Source organism: Tursiops truncatus, chromosome 15 (genome assembly GCF_011762595.2).
Source record: "Tursiops truncatus isolate mTurTru1 chromosome 15, mTurTru1.mat.Y, whole genome shotgun sequence".
Taxonomy (NCBI): domain Eukaryota; kingdom Metazoa; phylum Chordata; class Mammalia; order Artiodactyla; family Delphinidae; genus Tursiops; species Tursiops truncatus.
Window position 1 is genome coordinate 18,250,084 of NC_047048.1, and position 20,073 is coordinate 18,270,156.

The 20,073-nt window shown below is 45.5% G+C and overlaps 1 protein-coding gene across 2 annotated transcripts in view; it reads right to left on the reverse strand.

The window, feature by feature from the left end:
• Positions 1–11,521: 11,521 nt before the first annotated feature.
• Positions 11,522–20,073, reverse strand: part of HS3ST4 (heparan sulfate-glucosamine 3-sulfotransferase 4) — a 743,578-nt gene continuing 735,026 nt past the window's right edge. For both annotated transcript variants that reach the window (XM_073792188.1, XM_073792189.1), the window contains one exon: positions 11,522–11,641. The gene's annotated coding sequence lies outside the window, so the exon portion shown is untranslated. The remainder of the gene's footprint in view (positions 11,642–20,073) is intronic.

The window sequence follows — 20,073 nt, forward strand, 5'->3', positions numbered from 1 at the left end:
ATTATTTGCTAAATCCGACAGCCCTAAGTGGAGGCGATGAGAAGTAGCTGAATTCTGGACATATTTGCTTTTAAATTATATGCAGGGGATAAGGAGAAAGAGAAAAATGAGGATGAATATAAGTTTTTGGCTTGGAGAGACAAAGAAGCCATTTACTCAGATGGTAAGACATTGGGGGGCACAGAATTGGGTGGGTTAAAACATCTGGAATTTGACTTGAGTGTATTAAGATTGAGATACCTTCTATACCCCCCAAATGGACAAGTCAAATGTTGTTCAGTATAAGAATCTGGAGTTCAAGAGAGAGATCTGGGCTAAAAATGTGAGATTGAGAGTCACCAGCATAGAAATGGTGTTTAAAACCATGAGAATATATGAGATCACCGGTTAATGATTGTTAACATTCTGAGGTCATAATGATTCCCCAGATACTGAGGTATGCTGACCCATGCATTCTCTTTCTTGTCCCAAGGACTCTAGGGGCTTGTAATTTAGGATGCTTTAACATGCAAGAAAAATTATTCATAATTACAAGTGTCTCAAGCCACAAAGATATTTCTTCTCTCACTTGACAAAAAGCTTTGTTGTCCTCATGGTTACAAGTTGGCTGCCACAACTCTAAATCTGTCATCCTTTTACAACGGGGTTCAAATGTAGAAAACAATGGATTCCTATCATATCTTTTCTTATCATTGGCCACTCTTTTTTTTAATCTTTAAAGATTATATTTCTCAAAAGCCCTGAGCTGTCCACTGCTCAGGACCCACTGGCCATAAGAGGATCACGTGTCTCCTGGCAGTGGGGAATTAAATGAGCATAATTGCTTAGATTGGTCATGGTTCATTTCTTGGGTTGTGGAAGAAGTCCACTTTCCATGTATGTATATTGACACCTCTTTCTAGAACAAAACCAGGGCTCTGTTTTCAAGGAAAAGGGGAATAGATAGCTGTTGGATAGGCTACCAACAACATGTTAAAAGAATTGTGACCATTGACACCATAGTTTTGGGAACTTGCTTATGACTTATAGTTGAAACCATGGGAGTAAATGAGATGGTGCAGAGCATCCACACAATGAGGAATGGACCAAGGATGGAAACCTCCACCATTAACTGAAAAAAAAAAAAAAGACAGGAGGCGGAGTCTGTGAAGGAGAGATAGGAAGAGCTGGAAGAAGTATCAGAGAGAAGACGATATAGAAGATAGAGTAGGAGGGCTCCATGGAGCAATGGGGTAACCAATAGTGTCAAATGCTAAGGAGAGATTAAGTAGATGAAGGCTGAAAATGGCCTGTATATTTGGCAATTGTAACGTTACTGACGACCTCAGGCATTTCTTTAGACTTATGGGAGCTGACCGCAGGACTCAGGGGTGTAAGAAGAGGACAGCAGTTGAGAGACTGCAGAGAAAGTAGAATCTACTTTCCAAAGCTTTAGCTGTGAAGGCGGGATGGCGTATGGTCTTTTAAAAAATAAATTTATTTATTTTTGGCTGCGTTGGGTCTTTGTTGCTGCGCGCGGGCTTTCTCTAGTTGCGGCGAGCGGGGGCTACTCTTCATTGCGGTGCGTGGGCTTCTCATTGCGGTGGCTTGTCTTGTTGTGAAGCGCGGGCTCTAGGCACGTGGGCTTCAGCAGTTGTGGCACACAGGCTCAGTAGTTGTGGCGCACGGGCTTAGTTGCTCCGCGGCATGTGGGATCTTCCCAGACCAGGGCTCAAACCCGTGTCCCCTGCATTGGCAGGCAGATTCTTAACCACTGCGCCACCAGGGAAGTCCTGTATGGTATCTTGAAGAGTGCTACAGAAAGTTTTTGTCTTTAAATTAGTGATGGGATGATCTGTTTTAGATTGACCTTAAATGTAAATTCCAGTGAAGAGGGGGCTAAATGAATAAAGTACGTGATTCTAGAGGTTAAGAATTAGGGATTCAAGGCAACAGTAGGACATGATGAGACATGGGTGGAGGAATTAAGGATTCACACCATAGCTAGTAATTTTTATAATAATATATTTATAGTAATGATAATAACAGCAAGCGTACTGAGCTCTTTCTTCTTTCCAGTCCCTCTTTTAAGTTCCTTGCCTGTATCATCTCACTTAGTCCTCACCCTGTCCTATGAGGTGGGCACTATTATTGTTTCCATCTGACGGATGAGGGGAGGCAAGACCAATGAGAGGCAGAGAGAGATGACCTTGACTTTCTCTACTATGTCAATTCTCTTGACCAATAGAACAAAAGAGAGGGGACATGGGTAGGGATAGAAAGCTTGAAAGAAGGTGGAAATTTCTGAAACATATACAAGGGACCTGGGGGAAAAAAGCTGCCAGGGGAGAAATCAAAGGGATGAATAACAGAACTGAGAACCTAGCTGAGGTTAGAAACCAGAAATTGATAGAGACCCCAATCTGCATCGTCTCCCAAGAGCACCAGAGCAGAATAAATGGCTGATGGGATCCATCCTGGCTTGGGGACTAGTCTGCGAGTCTATGATTTAGACTCAGTGCTCAGATGTGCTGCTGTCTGTGGCATAAACAGTTCCCACTTGAATTTTTGCTTTTTCTTTCCTCTCAGCAGGATGGCCAGAGTAATGAAAGCCCTTCCCCCGAGCATTCCCAGAAGCAGAGCCTCTCCCCTGGCACCCTTTAGAAGCACTTCTACTGGGATAAAAGCGAACTCTTTTCTTCCTTAAATGACGGTAAAGAAGCTATCTCCTTCTCCATCACGCGGTCTTGCCTTTGATCGTCAAAGCCACAGTGGGATCTGCAGCCATCAGCTCGAACGTTACTTGCTCTTTCCTCGTGGGATAGAAGGAAGCAAAGTGATTGCTAAATATTGCTTTTTCCATGAGTTATCAAAAAGAACACACACCACTTTTTTTTTCTTTATACCATTTATTATAGACTTTTTCTTGTTCCCAAGGCTGTTCCCATGATCTTAGAAACAAACTAGTGACAAAAGCACATCCCCTAAAGGCACGTACATTTAAGGGGAAATATCCTTTGTCATAGAGACACTGGTGTAACCGATTTGCAAGTAAGGATATGGCAGAGTTAGGTCTGCCAAGGAGATTGGGCTTCTTGAAATTTTTTAGGGAAAAAAGACTAAATCCTTCCATCCAGCACAGAGCTGTGTGAAGGCTACCCTGTACTGTCCCACTTTTGCCTTTGTGGACCCACTCCCAAGGCATGCAGGACATGAAGTGAGGGGTTCTTAACCTAACCTTTCAAGAACCATAATTTGTCATTTTTCCAACCTGGTTCCAACCTAATCCTGCGTTCCAGCTCATCTTACTCCCTTTTCCCCAGAATATTTTGTGTTTCTTCCAGGCAGGGAAAACTAAAACAACAACCCCCAAAGAAAGTTAGTTAGAAATGTTCAAAAAGCTTAATATCAACTCCTGTCTCAAATTGAGACTTAAAGGAAGGAGATATCCAATATCTTCTAGAGCCCCAGATCCCCTTAATAATCAAATTCCAGAAGTTAATGTCCTCTGGGAAACCATCCTAGCCATTCTTGCTTACTGGCTGCATTGCTCTTGTACCTTTCCAGACAGATGGGCAACTTTCTCCTATTACAGCTTCAGGAGGATAGGTAACAGGACTTCTTGTTCACAACCTTCCTCTAACACCTGGCACACCTATGATACATAAATGCTTGCCAACTTAGTGATAGAATTGGATAAATGGTGGGGATTTCACAGCCTACTTGGTTTGCTTTAACAACTGTCACTGCCTAAAACTTCCCTCTTGTGCTTAATTTAGTGGATTCTGGATAGGGATGATTCCCAGTGGCCTCCTTGGGACTTCACATCTTGCTCCTGATCCCAAGATGCCTCTCCTAGTCGACAGATTAAACGTAGAGTTGACAAAGAGCAGTGGAAAGGTATGTGTACTGGTCAAACACACACACAGGTCTAGGTCCACCCAAAGGTGTGCTCTCTGCAGAACTCTGGAACGCTCTCAGCCTGCATCATTAGTATCTCATAAGGTGGGGCCTCTGACTTTGGGAACACCATTAAGAAAGGTTGGACTGCATTCCAACAAGGCAAAGCTGGGGCACATTTAGAATCAAGCATAAATTCATCCCTTGCTTCCTGAAAAAGTCTCCCTGTCAGTATTTGTAGAAGCACCACATTTCTGAGATCAATCGGTTAGGCAGAGCTACTTTTAAGACCTTTGGTTTGTCTCCTTAATCTCGAATGTGAGGGTGTGGAAAGTGCATTGGGCTACAAGTCGGTAGATCCAGGTTGGGAGCGTGGCTATTCTATTATCTTAAATGAGACAGGATGCTTCTTAATTTTGCATCTATAAAGTGAAGACATAAGACATGATTTCTTCACACCAAGTTCCTCTATTGGTCTGCACCTAGACTCCTACAGTAACTTATTCTAATTCTCAGAGCACCCTAAAGCTTCTTCCTGACTTTCTATTGCCTTTTTTTCTCAGAATAGCCTGTCCTGGAGCTACAGGACCCAGGTTCCCAAGGCACGTGGAATAGATAATCTGGCATCTCTGTAAGGGAAAGCTTCTCTCAGTAGAGACAATGATATATGTGGTTACTGGAAGATGAGAGCAAGAAAACAAGAAATTTATTAGGGAAATAAGCTGTCCAGGAAGGATCCATCCAGGACACCTGCTAGGAAGTACTTCCTGGGGCCAGGTGGCTGAGAGAGGGTGTACTGCTCTGGGTCTCACTGTGAACATAGATCTTTGTTTGATCTTGGACCAAGGGCCAGGGAATGACGAGACTGGCCAATGAGAAATGTTCACCCAAATGAGCTCCTTGTCTCACATTCAGACCTACTTACCCCACAACTGTCATAACAACAGGGTGTTATAGGTCCACTCAGAGCCAGAAAGAAGCTGTGATGAAGATATTCCTGACCCCAAAACACAACAGACTGTTCCAGCTCTAGTCTACTCATGGCCTCAAGGATGAGCTGCTGACTGGTCATTCATTTGAAAATCGTACTTTCCAAGTGATCCAGAATGATTAGATGAAATCAGAGCTATTCAAGGAAAGCTGTTTAAGCCCAGGAGAGGGCTTAGAGAAAAGATTATGAAAATATCCTTTGAAATGTTTCCTGCTGTTCTTTAGAACAGGCTGTACTGAAGCTTCTTTCTCCTACAATCCCCAGTTCAGCACCCTGTGTTGTGATTTTATTTCAGTCATTACACTGATGTGCAACTTTGGGAAAGTCCCCTAAATTCCCAAACCATCATAGTTCCCATCTGTAAATTACAGGGTAAGGCTTGTCGGTAATCCCTGACCTAGAGGACAAGTCTATATCCAACTTAAGATGTGCGAGTGTGTGTGTTTTCATTTCACTATTATTGAGTTTAGCACATTTTCAGAAAAGTTGGAAATTGGTTCCATTGGTCTGCTATATGAATCAACAAGTAGCTAACAGCTAAGGAAAGGGGGGGGGGGTCATCATTTGACCTTGGCCTTACACAACGCCAAGGACACTATAGTTGGGGGCGGAAATCTCTGTAAGGACTTATGTTCCCTATTAATGGCTTGGCTATGATCAGTTAGAGATACACACCTTTTCTTCTGTGAAAAAATTATCCTTGATAGCAACATCCCTCATGCATACTTCTCTCTTTTTCCCCCCAAATCTCTGCCTTATAACCCTCTTAATTATCCATTCTTGTATTATGTTTTATCTTGCTAGTGTCTACTTCTCTGTGCTTTAGCCTAACTCTAAAGAATAAGAATAGTTTTACGATTTGAGATGAGGCAAAATGCTGCTGAGTAGGGTCTTCGATACCACAAGTACTTGGTGGTCTTTCCTTTTCCCTAGTTATGACCACCCCACCCCACCCCCATTTCATGTTTCCATAGCACCCTATGCATCCCATCTCATAACAGTGTAAACCTTTTTTGTATACACTTCTCCTGTGTCCATCTTCCCCAGTAGGCTGGGAGCCATGTCAAGGCCAGTCAGCTTTGCTCTCTCTTTCAATTGCCCCTTGGTCACTCTACACATATTTGTGGAATAAAATCTGAAGGAAACATGGTTGACTCTGGAGCACAGCTTCTTTCCTGTACCCGGGGACACTCAAGATGCTTGCCTATCTTCCTCCTGTGGACTCACATTTTCTTGGCCTTTATTTTTTGCCTTGATGATGTACTATCATTACCTTGAAATAACATATTTTCACAATTAAAAAAAGTGGTTTCCCATATCTCTTATATTTGAAACTGACACATCCTCACCCACTTGATAAGCTAGAAATCATATGAACTCATCTCTCCCCACCCCAAGTTGTCACACGAAGAACCTCAGGAGGTTCCCCCAGCCCACTTTATTTCCAGAAACGTATGAGACCTGCTCCCAAGCCCCTGCCCTGATTCTCAAGCTTCTTCATCTTCCAGGTAAACGTTTAGGAGTCAGAGTTCCAAGCACAGAAGTCATAGCCTGGAAGCTTGAAGACTTCACTCCCACTTCCATCTCAAGAGAATCTGTGTGGCTCTTTGTGAATGAGCCTTGGTGACTTGTAGCATCTTAAAGAACCTTGAGTGAGGAGAAAGGCCAGAGTGAGGTGACCCTGTCTGGGCATGGGGTGGGGGGAGGGGCCTGACCTGGGTAGGGAGGAGATTTCTCATTTAAATGCCTGAAATCCAGCCAGTTCTGAGCCATTTATAGAGGGCTTTTCTTCTGGCCTCAGCTCAGAGCAAAATCAATGGTGGTCCCCTTCTTCCTGGCCTTCTTATGATTGTCCAGTCTGAGTAAAGATACACCCTTGAAATACTGTAAAGGTATGTTGTTCTGGAAGGGCTATCGGGAGCCTCCTTCCTTCTTCTCCTCCCTCATCTTCTTCATGATCATCAGAAGGGTCACCACCATCATCTCACTATCCAGTGTGTTCTTTTCAAATACCTTCCCACCTATTAATGCAGTTTGGTCATCACAACAACTCTGGGTGGTAGTCCAGTAGGGATCAAATACGTCCGTTTTTGACATAGGAAAACTAAGGTTCAGATAGGGAAGGCTACTTGTCCAAGATGGAGGCAAGGATAAAACCCAGCTACTGGGCTTCCCTGGTGGCACAGTGGTTGGGAGTCCGCCTGCCGATGCAGGGGACACGGGCTCGTGCCCCGGTCCGGGAAGATCCCACATGCCGCGGAGCAGAGCGACTGGGCCCGTGAGCCATGGCCGCTGAGCCTGCGCGTCCGGAGCCTGTGCTCCGCGATGGGAGAGGCCACAACAGTGAGAGGCCCGCGTACCGCAAAAAACAAAAAACAAACAAACAAAAAAAACCCAGCTACCTTTCTTCTGACAGTAGTGAGACAGAAGTGGTGTTTTGGGGGGTGGGGTGGGGGTGGGGATGAGGTGGAGGATGGGCAAACGGGAAGGGGGAAGACAGGCTGGAAGGATCGGGGAGCCAGAACCAAGGGGCTGAAGATTTAAAGACGTGAAACTCAGATGAAGACCCCCAGTACCACGGGAATGCGCCGGCCACACTCCCCTGAACTTAAAATTTGGTCCAAGAGGCTCATGAAGTTGCAGGGAATTCCCAGTGAATGGCCACATCCTTCCAACTCTGAAATCAGGGTTTTCATACACAGTCTAAAGATAAATAGGGATGCTGAATGTTTTTGTTATTATTGCTATTGTGTTTGGAGCTGGGAGGTCTCAGTTATAAGGTCAAGGCATTCATACCCTTCAGGTACAGACTATTACCTGCAAAAAGCGATGAACACGAGAACAATGCCAGCTGCACTACTTGGAAGGATGAATTCTCCCTTTTTTATCTTCGAACCACTCGCAGCAGCCTTTCCACGGCTGTGAATCATCCATTCAAGGGAAGGGAAGGGAATAGAACATTAAATATAATTTATGTTTTGCTAATTGAAATCAAATACAAAATTCAGTCTCCCGTGAGTTGCCGTGCTCGTGTTTAAACAGGGCGGAAGTATCATTAACCTGATTCTATTTTAGTAGGTTGACTTAGCTTTTTCTGGATAGGAATGAATTCCTTTGTCAAGTTTCCCCACGGAAGAAGGGGATGTGGCTTAGTGACTCGCTCCAAGTCACAAGGATCAAGCTAGAGGAGACACTGCCGAAAAGAGAACCTAAACATGTCAACTTGGCATTTCTTTTCAGAGCCATGAGCTTTCAACCATATCGCCAGACAGATGCTTAAAATACAAATCCTCCAGATCTCAAGGCTTAGGCCTCTGCCCTATTTCTCCAGAGAACTTTAGCCTACTGTTCTATGCAAGAGTGGATAAATTCTTTAAGGAGGTTTCCCCACTTTGATTTCCCAGGTCAAAATGGCTTCTTAACCATGGGCTAACCATTTTAAAAATGGATTCGCTTGTCCTCTTTATGTGAGGATGCATACTTACTAGGTTTCTTTTTAAGCAGCACTTAAGGTCTTGATGTTCTGGGTTTATGGGGACAGGCAGAGAGCCAGGGAGGTGGCACATGGACAGCAGGTGTGATTGAGGGGCTGAGCTAATAGGTGTCCACCCACCACAGAAGAGATGCTGGTAGGCTAGAGTAATGCTCATCCTTCGTTGGTGGAAAAACATCTTTAAAGCTTTCCTACCAGCAGCAGCTCCTTTGACCTCCTAAGTTATAAGATCATCCCTTACCTCGTTGTCACTGTACTCCCAAAGAGACCTATTCCTTCAAGGAAGCCATGAACCCTAGGGGCCATGTCTCTCGGAAGTAATCCCCACAAAAGCATAAAAGGAGGGGAGGAAGGAGGATGAGGGGACAAAGAAATACACAGGTGAGACTTGCCTCATTCTCAATCCCACCTTCCATAAGATGGAATCTTTTGAAAGGATAGACGTCTGGGCCCTACCCTAGAAATTCTGATCCTTTAAAAAGGCTGCAGTGGGGCTTCCCTGGTGGCGCAGTGGTTGAGCGTCCGCCTGTCGACGCAGAGGACACGGGTTCGTGCCCCGGTCCGCGAAGATCCGACAGGCCGCGGAGCGGCTAGGCCCGTGAGCCATGGCCGCTGAGCCTGCGCGTCCGGAGCCTGTGCTCCGCAACGGGAGAGGCCACAACAGTGAGAGGCCCGTGTACCGCAAAAAAAAAAAAAAAAAAAAAGGCTGCAGTGGAGCTTAGGAAGCTGTAGCTTGAAAACACCACACATCTGCCTCTGGTGTGTAACTAACTAGATCCACTCCTTGCTTTGCTTATAAAACAAGGCCCCAGACCAGCTAGCCCACAGTACACTCTTCTGATTAAGCAGGCGTTCTTTTTTCCAGTAGGTGTAGATGGGTACGTGTGTACGTATTTTTATATTTATCGTCTTTTACTTTGGTAGTAAAGGCATGTATGTCGCCTTCAGCTCAATAACCACTTTCTTATCTGGAAAAAATTTACTTGTTTCTGAATCTGGCACGTCAGTCCATTCTTTGCCAGGATGGGTTAAGACAGGAGGGTACCGCACCCCTTACAGCAGTTGCTTCCTTTGTGCTATTTCAAGAATCATCCTGACCTGCAGACAGAATTCCCTGAAAGATTCTCTAATCTGGATCTTTCCGGCTATCCCAGAGAAGGGATACTCCCAGAATTCGAGGGTAGGGGTAGAGGTGGGAATGGAGGTGACCAACACAAACACACCATCAAAACCCATTAATCAGATTGCATTAAGCTTTATAACAACACAGTTTTCAGTTAGCGGGAGAAATGACAGTTTAATAACAGCCGAACAGATTTCACTGCCCCCCAACTCATACATATTTCTAGTTTTGCTAGAACAGTTCCTGGTTTTGGAGATCCGTGAAGAGCGCTTTATGTCAAATGTTGCATTTTAATGGAATCAAACTAATGGGAAGGGACATTTTATGCAGCAGCCCCTGATGGGGGCGTCCGCAGACAGCCCTTACCCTCCCCCACCCCCAGACACTGGATCTGATAAATGGAGTCAGCCCTCTTGTCACCGCCCCAATGTGTACCATCTCTGAATTAAGCAAAGGAAGCACGAGATGACCATGTAGGGGAGACGGTGGGACAAAGAGAAGGATGGTGACCGATCCCCTGTGGGTTGTGCTGCTAAAGGTTATTCACGACAAAAGACATGCCAGCTCTCTGGTCCTCGCCCCTCTGGGGACCCTAAGGGACAGAGCCCATCCTGATAGCATGTGTCAGAACCATGCGGCTGAGGGTCTTCAGGGATGGAGACCTCCCACCGAAATGACTGGCTTCCTTTTTTTCACTCCCAGAGATGGCATTCATCTTTCCCAACCTCAGGGCTCTGAGCTCTGCTGCAACCCCCCTGCTCTGAGAGCCGCCCTGTGATTCTGATTCTAAGGAGGCACAGGCTAAGCTTCTCCGCCGCCCAGGATACTCACAAAGAGAGAGACTCAACCCCGCTTCGGGGGCTCCTAGAAAGGCTTCCAGGGGTGTCAGCGTTTTTTGGTGAGAAACATGCATGCCTCTGCCTTCATAAGGTGAGGAGGGAGTAAGTCAAAGGTTGTGGCACGAGACCTTTAAGGAGAAGGTTAGAGACACTTTAAGAGGGAGGACCTTGCTCCCTAGGAGTCCTGGAGCAATTGGCCACAATTAGTATTCTGGCAAGATGCCAAAGCAGAGGTTGCTAGAGCAGGGGCCTTTGCCAGATATGGGGCTAGAACTCGGGCTTCCCAGATTAAAGTGAGAGACTCCGGCCAAAAGTTGACCTTCCTTTCTTTTTTGTCATTTAAACAAACATTCATGCCACTGTCTCTGACCTTGACAACTATTTACGTGTCCTGTCTTCAGACTTGATTAACGAGCAGAAGACAAGAATTAGCAGTGGATTCTGGTGGCCATCTGGTCAACCAGATGCTGCTACCCAGGCAGGCCTGGTACCCTCATGAGTATGCCATGGGATCCATCCCTTTGCCTAAGTCAACAGCGTTGGAAGCAATCCTGATTGGACAAAGGAGGAGATCTACTTGGCACCCCAGCAAGCCTGAGGCTGCAGACCCTGGGGGATTCAGGACTCAGGTAAGGAGCCTCCCTAGCTATTCACCAGCCTTCCCTCCACATCTCTAGCCTCATTTGTCACCCTCTTCCTGTTCCCACTGGAAATTTTGACCAGTCATTTGGTAAAACATCATGTTGAAGGGTTTGTAGAATTTCCGCAGTCTGTGGATCACATCGGGGTCGATGCGGGGATGAGTCCGACCTTTGCTCTTGCCTAGGCACCTGGGGGCGCTGCTGTCTTCTGGCTTCTTTAGGCAAGGGAACCCCTTGGTTTTGTTGAAATAGAAATGCTTCTCAGTCACAACGCGCTTGAGGCCTAGAAAATCCTGTACTTTGGCCATTTCCCCGGCGGGGTCCACTATGAGTCGCTCACCGCTGACGAAGAGGATCTGAGAGAGGGGGAAATACTGGAGCCAGTTTTCCAGATGCAGAGCATAGATCCCTATTCGAATGGCACTCCAGGAGGCATCGATCAGCCCTAGGGTCCGATTTTTGAAGGCCAGCACCTCGAAGGTGGGGATCTCGGGTTTCTTTGACAGTGTCTGGGTGTAATCGGAGATGGCCCTGGTCACGGGGTTTCTCACCACCACGATGAGTTTGATGTCCTTGGCCATGGAGTGGATGCGCTTGGGGGCCTCATTTGTCACAAAGTAACTTGGTGTCTTCTCCATGGTTAACTGCCCATCCAAAGTCTTAGGCATCACATTTCTGGAAGACGGAGGAAAACAAAAGAGTGATTATTCCTGTCCAGAAATAACTGAACTTGTTGCACGAAATGTATGATATAAATAGCCCAGTGGGGAGCTACCCAATAAAATTCATGTATACTTGGGAGTTCTTTTTGGACTATATATCCCTCTATAGTTCTGATTACAGTATTATCAGAAAAAGCAGCATAAAGCTTGTGCAATTCATTCATGGGAATCTTATGCACCTCCATTTAAATTTCTGCTCTATCTTTTACTAGTTATGTTTAACCTAGATCGACTCTTAATTTCTCTATGTATTAGTTTTATAATCTCTGAAATGAAGACAATGATAGCACCTACTTCACACAGTTGTAAAAAGATTAAGGGAGATAATGCTTTTAAAGTATTTAGCACAGAATCTGGCATGTGTAAGATCTTAATAAATCAGGGATATGATTGTTGTAGTATCTTTGAGAGAGCGTTTGAGCTCAACAAGACCTCAAAGATGATCTAGTCCAGGGGTTGGCAAACTACTGCCTGCCTCCTGTCATTGTATGGCCCACAGCTAAGAATGATTTTTCATCTTTAAAGGATGGGGAAAAAAACAAAATAATAAGACTAAAATTTTGTGATGCATGAAGATTATATGTAATTCAAATTTCAATGCTTATAAATAAACTTTTATTGGAACACGGCCACACATTCCTTTCTGTGGCTTTTTGCATCTACATCAGCAGAGTGGAGTAGTTGCAACAGAGACTGTATGACATGCAAAGCTGAACACATTTCCTATCTGGCCCTTGAAGAAAACATTTCTTGACCCCTAACCTAATCCAAAGGCATCTTTATGCAAATGAGGAAACTGAAGCCCAGAGACAGGGAATCAGACAGGCTTTGTGACCTCAGCAATTTGAATCACATCCCTGAGCCTTATTATCCTCATCTGTAAAAATCCTAAAACTTGCTTCAAGTTCAGTTGAGGATGAAACGAATGACATATAGTGTGACAGCATCTAGCATAGAATTAGTTTTATACATGGAATTTCTTCTTTCTTGGCTCCCAAGGTTGCCCAGTGACCCAGTGATAGATCCCACAGCAGGAGGCATATCTCTTGGTTTCCTTCCCAAGGTTGCTTCTCCAAACCCACCCCTCCATCCACGTTTGCCTTCAGAGTGGCCTTGTCTTACTTGGGAACTTCAAGAGATTAAAGTAGTTTGATGTACTACATTGTACCTGTCGGTACAGCAGGTCATCTGCCACCACGTGCTCCATCCATCTCCATTAAGTCCATTCACTTCCGAGCCTTGCACCAAAGTGGTACATTTAGGATTACACAAGACCTCTTTGTTATGATGACATGCTTTTAAGTGTCTCAGCTAATAAAACTTAATACAGACGAAGATCCCTCAGCTTCCCCTACCATAATTAAATGTATTTACTATTGCGTGTGTGGAGAAGGAAGGATTCTTCTTTTATCTCTAATTCACATGCTCTGTCAATAGTTAATTGCTTCTGGGTTCTGAGCGTTCTCGGCAAGCATTTCTATCAGGCAACAGGCACTTGCCTAATGTAGAGAAATTCACATGGAGGTTGATGTGGTTCGTGTATAATGGTTGGGCAGTGAGGAGTTTTCAGATCAAAGCAATAGCCCTGGCCATAAATAATCATGCTCATCTTGAACTGATATTATCTCCCCAGTATTTTGAAAGTGTTCATGTTTGTGTGCCTGTTTGGCTCTTATCAGGTTTAATTGTGACGTTTGGAGGGGCGGGGCTAAGGACCACAGTTTTACGGGAGTCACGTGAGCCTGATTTAAGACTTCTGACGACCTATGTCACCTCGATGAAGTGCCTAAACCCACTCTGAATCTCCATTTTCTCATCTAAAAAATAGGGTTAAAAAGAGTCCCTCCCTTACAGGATTGTAATGAAGATTGAACGCGATAAGGCAGGTAAACCACTTAGAATACTGTCCAGTGAATGCCAGAATTTTAAGAGGCACAAGAGCATTGGCACAGCAATTCTTAGAGAAGAGTAAGGAGAAGATATTTCCGTTTGACCAAATGGAAAAGGTGAACAACGTGGGAACTAAGGAACTGATCTAGAAAAGAAGGATATTCTGATTCAAGCCAGTGTCATCAACCGTTCTTCCTGATCTGGAGGCTGGTGAGCAATGGGGAAGCTGCTACTAGTTCAGCTGAAGTTGAAAGAATATACTGATATCCTACTTTTCTTCCAGTTGGAGAGAGAGATTCTCTTCTTTTATTACAGAACTCATTTCGTAGTATAAAAATATTAAATAAATGTTGATGCAAAAAATGCTGAAGATAGATATTTTTACATGGCCTCTTCCAGACTTTTGCCCCTCAGATATATCTTGCTTCTTTTAATTTGCTGTATTTTTCTTTAGCAAGGAGCAGCTGCTAGGTTTTTCTTCTCCTCCAGTCTCTGCCAGTCACTTCTTAGACCTCAGTGTTGATCTTTACGTTGACAAATGCATCTCCTTCACTTCAGCTAATTGTTACAGTCTGTCAAGATCTGTGTTGATCTCGAGTCTTTTATCTGAAGCATCTGAGATAAATGGTACCCAGCCTATAAGCCGGCGTGTATAGGAGTAATTATGTGACCAGCTCAGTGCTTGGTGCAGAAGGCAATGAGAGGAGCGGGGCTAGAGAAGGCAATAGAGAAGGTAGAGGGAGCGGAGGCGCCTAAACGGCTTTGATCGTCATGTTACAGATGGATTACACCAGGCACTTGAGGACAGTTCCTGCGTTGGGGGCACACATGGTAAAACCATCTATCTCATTAAGCCAAGATACAACTGTTGTTGCATGAGATACACAGGATTCTTTGCTGGTAAGAAGCTATCCAGTAACTGCTCAAAATCAATGGAATAGCAGTACCCCCTTTCCAAAAATGATTCTGAATCAGTTATATTCATTCATTCATTCATTTGTTCCATAAACGCTCACTTCCATAAATGGCAACATACTATGAACAGAACAGACAAGGTCCGTTCCCCGACAGAGCTTCCAGTGTTACTACGACATCTGATAAAAGGAGAGTTCTTTATAGCATCACATACATGACTATTCTAATCAACAGAGCGGGGTATCATTACTATTTCACTTTTAGAGAGAAGGAAACAGACTCAGAACCTAAAGATACTTTTTCGAAGTCTCACTGGGTGAGTATATCCTTGGTTCCTAAGCTCACTGGCCAAGCAAACACCTACCACCAGTTTCTGGCAACGAGCAGGTGCTGAATAAATACCTGTTGAACGAATGGATGAATAAACCATTCATCTCCTGTCCTAAGGTGAGGCTTTGGTGTGATGGGTTTTGTTGTCCTAATCTGGTCATTTCTCAGGCCTTGTCCCCTCACCAGTCTTCTCACCTGGGCCCACGACCCAGCATCTATTTCTGTATCTATCCTAGTGTCTCTGTTCCTAAAAGACTAGAGAGGGCAGTCTACGTGTAAGACCAACTTCTCCCAAAGTGGGCTTTGGATGTTGTCTCCCTCTACTTTCTCAGGAATGATTCATCCCAAGTTTCCTTCTCTCTCCTGGTTTTAGGGAAGTTCTTCTCGACTGGGTCTGACATTTTGACTGCCCATGTTCTCACATCTCTATGTGCTTGAGGAATGGGGAGGAGACCAGTCATGCCACAGGGGAGTGAGCAAAGCTAAGGAAGTGAGAAAATAAGGTCAAGGGGTGGGGAGGGAAAGACCACAGGGGGTCTTAGGGGCCACGGGAAGACACTGGGTTTTATTCCATGTGTGATGAGAAACCACTGAAGAACATGAAACAAGACAACATAAAATTTACATTTTAAGAGATTTTTTTTTTTCCTGGCTGCTTTGCTGAGAACACACAGGCATGTGGCAAGAGCAGAAGGAAGGCAGCCTGTTAAGAGGCCATTTCAGGAGAGCAGGTTAGAGATGGGGGTGGCAGGAATGCAGGTGGAGAGGGCAACCTGGGAAGCAGTGTTCACAATTAGGATGCCTTTAAAAGGTAGGGCCAACAGTCCTTTAGGATGGTTGGGATGTGTGTGCAAGAGAGAGAGAGAGTATCATAGAAGACTCCAAGATTGTTGGCCTGAGCTAATGGGTAAGTAGTAGCGCAGTTTATTGACGTGGAGACAACTGAGAAAGAAGCTAGTTTCAGGGGAAGATACCAAGTCTGATTTTGGACTTGGAATCTGAAATACTCAAGTGAAGGAGTTGGTAATCATCCTGATACAGGAGTCTGGAACTCAAGGGAGATCCCAGTTGGAGGTGGACATTTATATCATGAGTTCACAGCCCACCTGCCAGAAAGTAGGGTGAAGGAATGTCAGATTCTCTTCACCTTCACGAGTAGAAGGTGGGACCTAACTTCTGCCTATCTGGGGAGTTCTCCTGAATAAGGAAAAGCATTCAGATGCTGGTGTGCAAAGCAAATCTTTAAATTCCATAGCAAAGATTTTCACTAACTCCTTTGAATTTCCAGGGTCTTTGATAACTTCCGGTATTACAGAGCTTAGGAGAATGTCATAATATGGTTGGTTCCCACCCCTCCATGGCTAAGCTCAGTTTCCGGAAGCCATGGGCAATGTTTTATTCACCTTTGTATCCCCAGTGCCTGCCGCGTGGCAGCTGCCCCATAACTATGTGTGGTTATTAGATGAATGAACGAATGACATACGAATGGAAACAGGATCCCCAGCAGTCAGGAGAATTGGGGAGCTTGGAGGGCTCCTCTAAGTAGGTTTCCCTCACATGGGGTTCAGTGTTTCTGAATTCCAAGCCATCCCTCATCTGAAGGACCCTGCACTGCAGTGTGTACCATATGGTGAGAAAACACTGCATCTGGGCTTGGAACGGCTCGTTAACAGTATCTGGGGTGCTCAGAGCAGCCGTGACATCAGCGTCAACACACAGTCCTGAAGCGAGAATCAGCCTGCAAGATCACACAGCTGCTCTCACAACCCCAAATGTTTATGAGACACGATCCAACTCACTCGCCCTCCACCACCTCCACTCTGCTGGTGGGGGAGCTGGGCGGAGCACAAGCCCCACCTGGATGCAGGTCAGCATCCAGGGCTTCATAGGAAACAACAATAATAGCGATCCTACAGTAGTTATCATACGCCATTTATCCAGTGCTCACTCTGTGCTGTTTGGTGGTTGAGAGTTCAAATTCTGACACCAGATCAATGTCTCTAAGCACGTTCAGACACTGGGCTCTACAGCCTGGTGGTTAAGAGCATAGCCTCCAGAGAACCAAATTTGGATCCACTTATTAGCTCTGTGACTCCGGGCAAATTACTAACCCAAGTTGCATTATCTGGAAAACAGGCGTCATACTGATAATACCCATTGCATAGGGATTTTGTGACAATGATATGAGTTAATGCCTAAAAGATTGCCTCACAGATAGTAGGCTCGCAATACATTAGCCGTGAATTTTTAAAACAACTTTCTTAAGAAGGTACTACTACCTTCACCACTTCGGAGGCCAGGAAACTGAGGCTCAGTGAAATTGATCTGTTAGTCCAAAGTAACAGGAGGTAGCGTTGAAATTCAACCCCAGGTCTGTCGTGAACTTTAGCCAGAGCTCTTAGTTACTGCCTGGCAATGCTTAACCAAACGACAGAGGCTCAACAAGGTTACGTGACTGGCCCAAGGTCACTCTGCTGGTAGATGGCAAAGCTGAATCTTAAACTGAGCCTCATTATGTGTGTTGTAAAGGTGGGCTGTCACTGAATCACCCCTGGGAGTTACAGAAACCCAGGCCAGAAGCCCCAGAAATTCTTGCCAGATCAAACTCCACCGTTCAATTTGCGACATCTCTCTCCGGGGCGTCATCAATTGAAGCAAATGGACACCATCACGAATGCCGAGGGAGAAGGCAGTCACCCGTATTAGATGTAAAGAGCCCATGCTCTCTGGAAGGGTTAGCAGCTGAGCTTGCCTGAATCAGAGGTATATGGGCACCTCACATTTTCCCAAATGCATTTTCCAGTGGGATAAATGGTGCATAAATGAGCAATATTTTCTGAGGCCTCCAGATAAACTGTAACCCAAGAGAATGGTGGTTAGAGCCAGGGCATGAGGTAAGGCTGTTTCTTCTGCACTGAGGAAAGAAACTTAGAAATTCAATCGGGCGCCTGCTACTCGCCAAGCATCGAGACGGGCAATTTCACATATTATTCTGGCTGAACTGCACAAGGAGCATACAATTCACTGAGCCCATTATACAGATGTGAAAACTGAGTCAAAGAGACAATAAACCCCGCTCAGGACTACTTTTCGGCCTCATTCTTTTGGAAAGTTCATGCTGCTTTTCAAATCCAAGTTTATGAATCCTGGAATCCCTGAAGATGAAAAGTCAAACCCTTTGGAAACCACATTTCTTATGTAAAGACCCAAGAAAAGCAGCCTTTGCCAGGGCCATACGGCTAAGGACCAAACTGAAGGTGAGACAGAAGGGATCCTGAGTTATAGCTCTGACTTAAGAACTAACTTACCAAATGCATTTAGGACAAGGACTTTTCCCTCTCCGGACCTGTACCATGAAAGGGCTATGTTAATATGAACTCCCTCATTCATTCCAACGAGTGTTTGCTGGTGCTTGTGATGTCGGGTATATAGCGATGCCAAAGCAGGCATGGTACCTGCCCTGCAACAGACTGCGAGTCCTTTGAAGGACACACCTGAACTTCCCATTTTTGTAAAGTGGTCTGTGCTTCAGATGGGGCATCTCTGGTGTGGGCAGAGGTCTCTTTTCAGACAAAATCACACCTGCCACCAAGAGGGAGAAGGAGGTGACAGAAAAGTGAGGGCAGAGGAGAGGAAAGGAGGGAGAGACCTGAAGCAAAGAATGAAGGCACCTAGAAGCGACAGGAAGGAGAAATGAAGACAAGAGGAAGGAAAGGACTGAGGGAGGAAGGGGAGGAAGAAGGCAAACAGAAGGAGCTGGGCTTTGAAGAAACACAAAGAATTTGAATAACTGGAGAAGAATGAGGAAAGCATTCCAGTTTTGAATGACACATGACCACAGTGTTGTGGTTTTCTTTTTCAGTACGCGGGCCTCTCACTGTCGTGGCTTCTCCCGTTGCGGAGCACAGGCTCCGGACGCGCAGGCTCAGCGGCCACGGCTCACGGGCCCAGCCGCTCTGCGGCATGTGGGATCTTCCCGGACCGGGGCACGAACCCGCGTCCCCTGCATCGGCAGGCGGACTCTCAACCACTGCGCCACCAGGGAAGCCCGACACATGACCACATTGTGGCAGAAAAGAGCAAACCCGGATCCCAGGCACTTCTGTGGTTTTAAAGTTTGTGCCAGGCAGGTACAGATATTTTAGGATCTATGAAGGAAAAAGAGAGAAAACCATTTATCTGTTCATGAATTTGGCAACTGTCGTGTGCCAGGTACATTAGGAGATAAAATGAAGAGCAAGATGTGCCCTGAAGAAGTTCACATCTCCTGAAAGAATAAAAATAGTCTGTGAGGTCTATCCTGTCTCTGAGGATTCACGGAGTCCCATGAGTTTCAGGTAGAGAATCACTCCTGGCTGAGGGTCGACTTGATTCCAGAGTCCACAGTCACCTCCTTTAGAAGCTTGTCAGTGGGTGCTCATCCTGACAAAGGCGGGTGGCTCAGCGTTTGACTTCGGGGTTCCATCTCTGAACCACAAGTGGCTTTAGCAACTCATTTCATGTCTTTTATCCTCAGTTCCATCATCTGTCAAATGGGTATAATAGCATCTCCTCCTCATTCAGAAGAAAAGGTATCAGGCATCCTGGCACAGAGCAAGTATTGGTAAATGTCCCCCCTTGTTATTGCTGCTAGTGTAACGTAGCACATAGTAGGTACAAACAAATTTATTTGTTGAATGAGTGAAGGAGACCAGCCTTGCTTAAACTCTGAATCTAAATAACTATTACTGGTTGCCTAATATATACACCCCTCTGTAAATGATGACCCTGATTCATGGAAACCCACGTCTCCAATGGGCGTTGATACGACCCACTCTGAGAGCACCAAACAGCTTCTGTTTAGCATAGATTCCAGTGAATTCCTAGAAATCTCTTTCTCCTCGCCATCCCAGGCTGCCCAAGCACTTGGGAAGCTTCAGTGCTAGGCAGAGCTTGGCCACTTTATGGGGCCCATACCTCAAATGGCACAAATCCTAGGCTTGCTTTTATTTCTCCTTGTCACCCCTGGCTTTTCCCAGTTCCCCCCCAGGGCTTCAGCATCAAGAGGCCACCATATGACAGAAGCTGACTTGTTCATATGGATTTTGTTTTGTTTTTGTTTTTGCGGTACGCGGGCCTCTCACTGCTGCGGCCTCTCCCGTTGCGGAGCACAGGCTCCAGACGCGCAGGCTCAGCGGCCATGGCTCACGGGCCCAGCCGCTCCGCGGCACGTGGGATTCTCCCGGACCGGGACACGAACCCGCGTCCCCT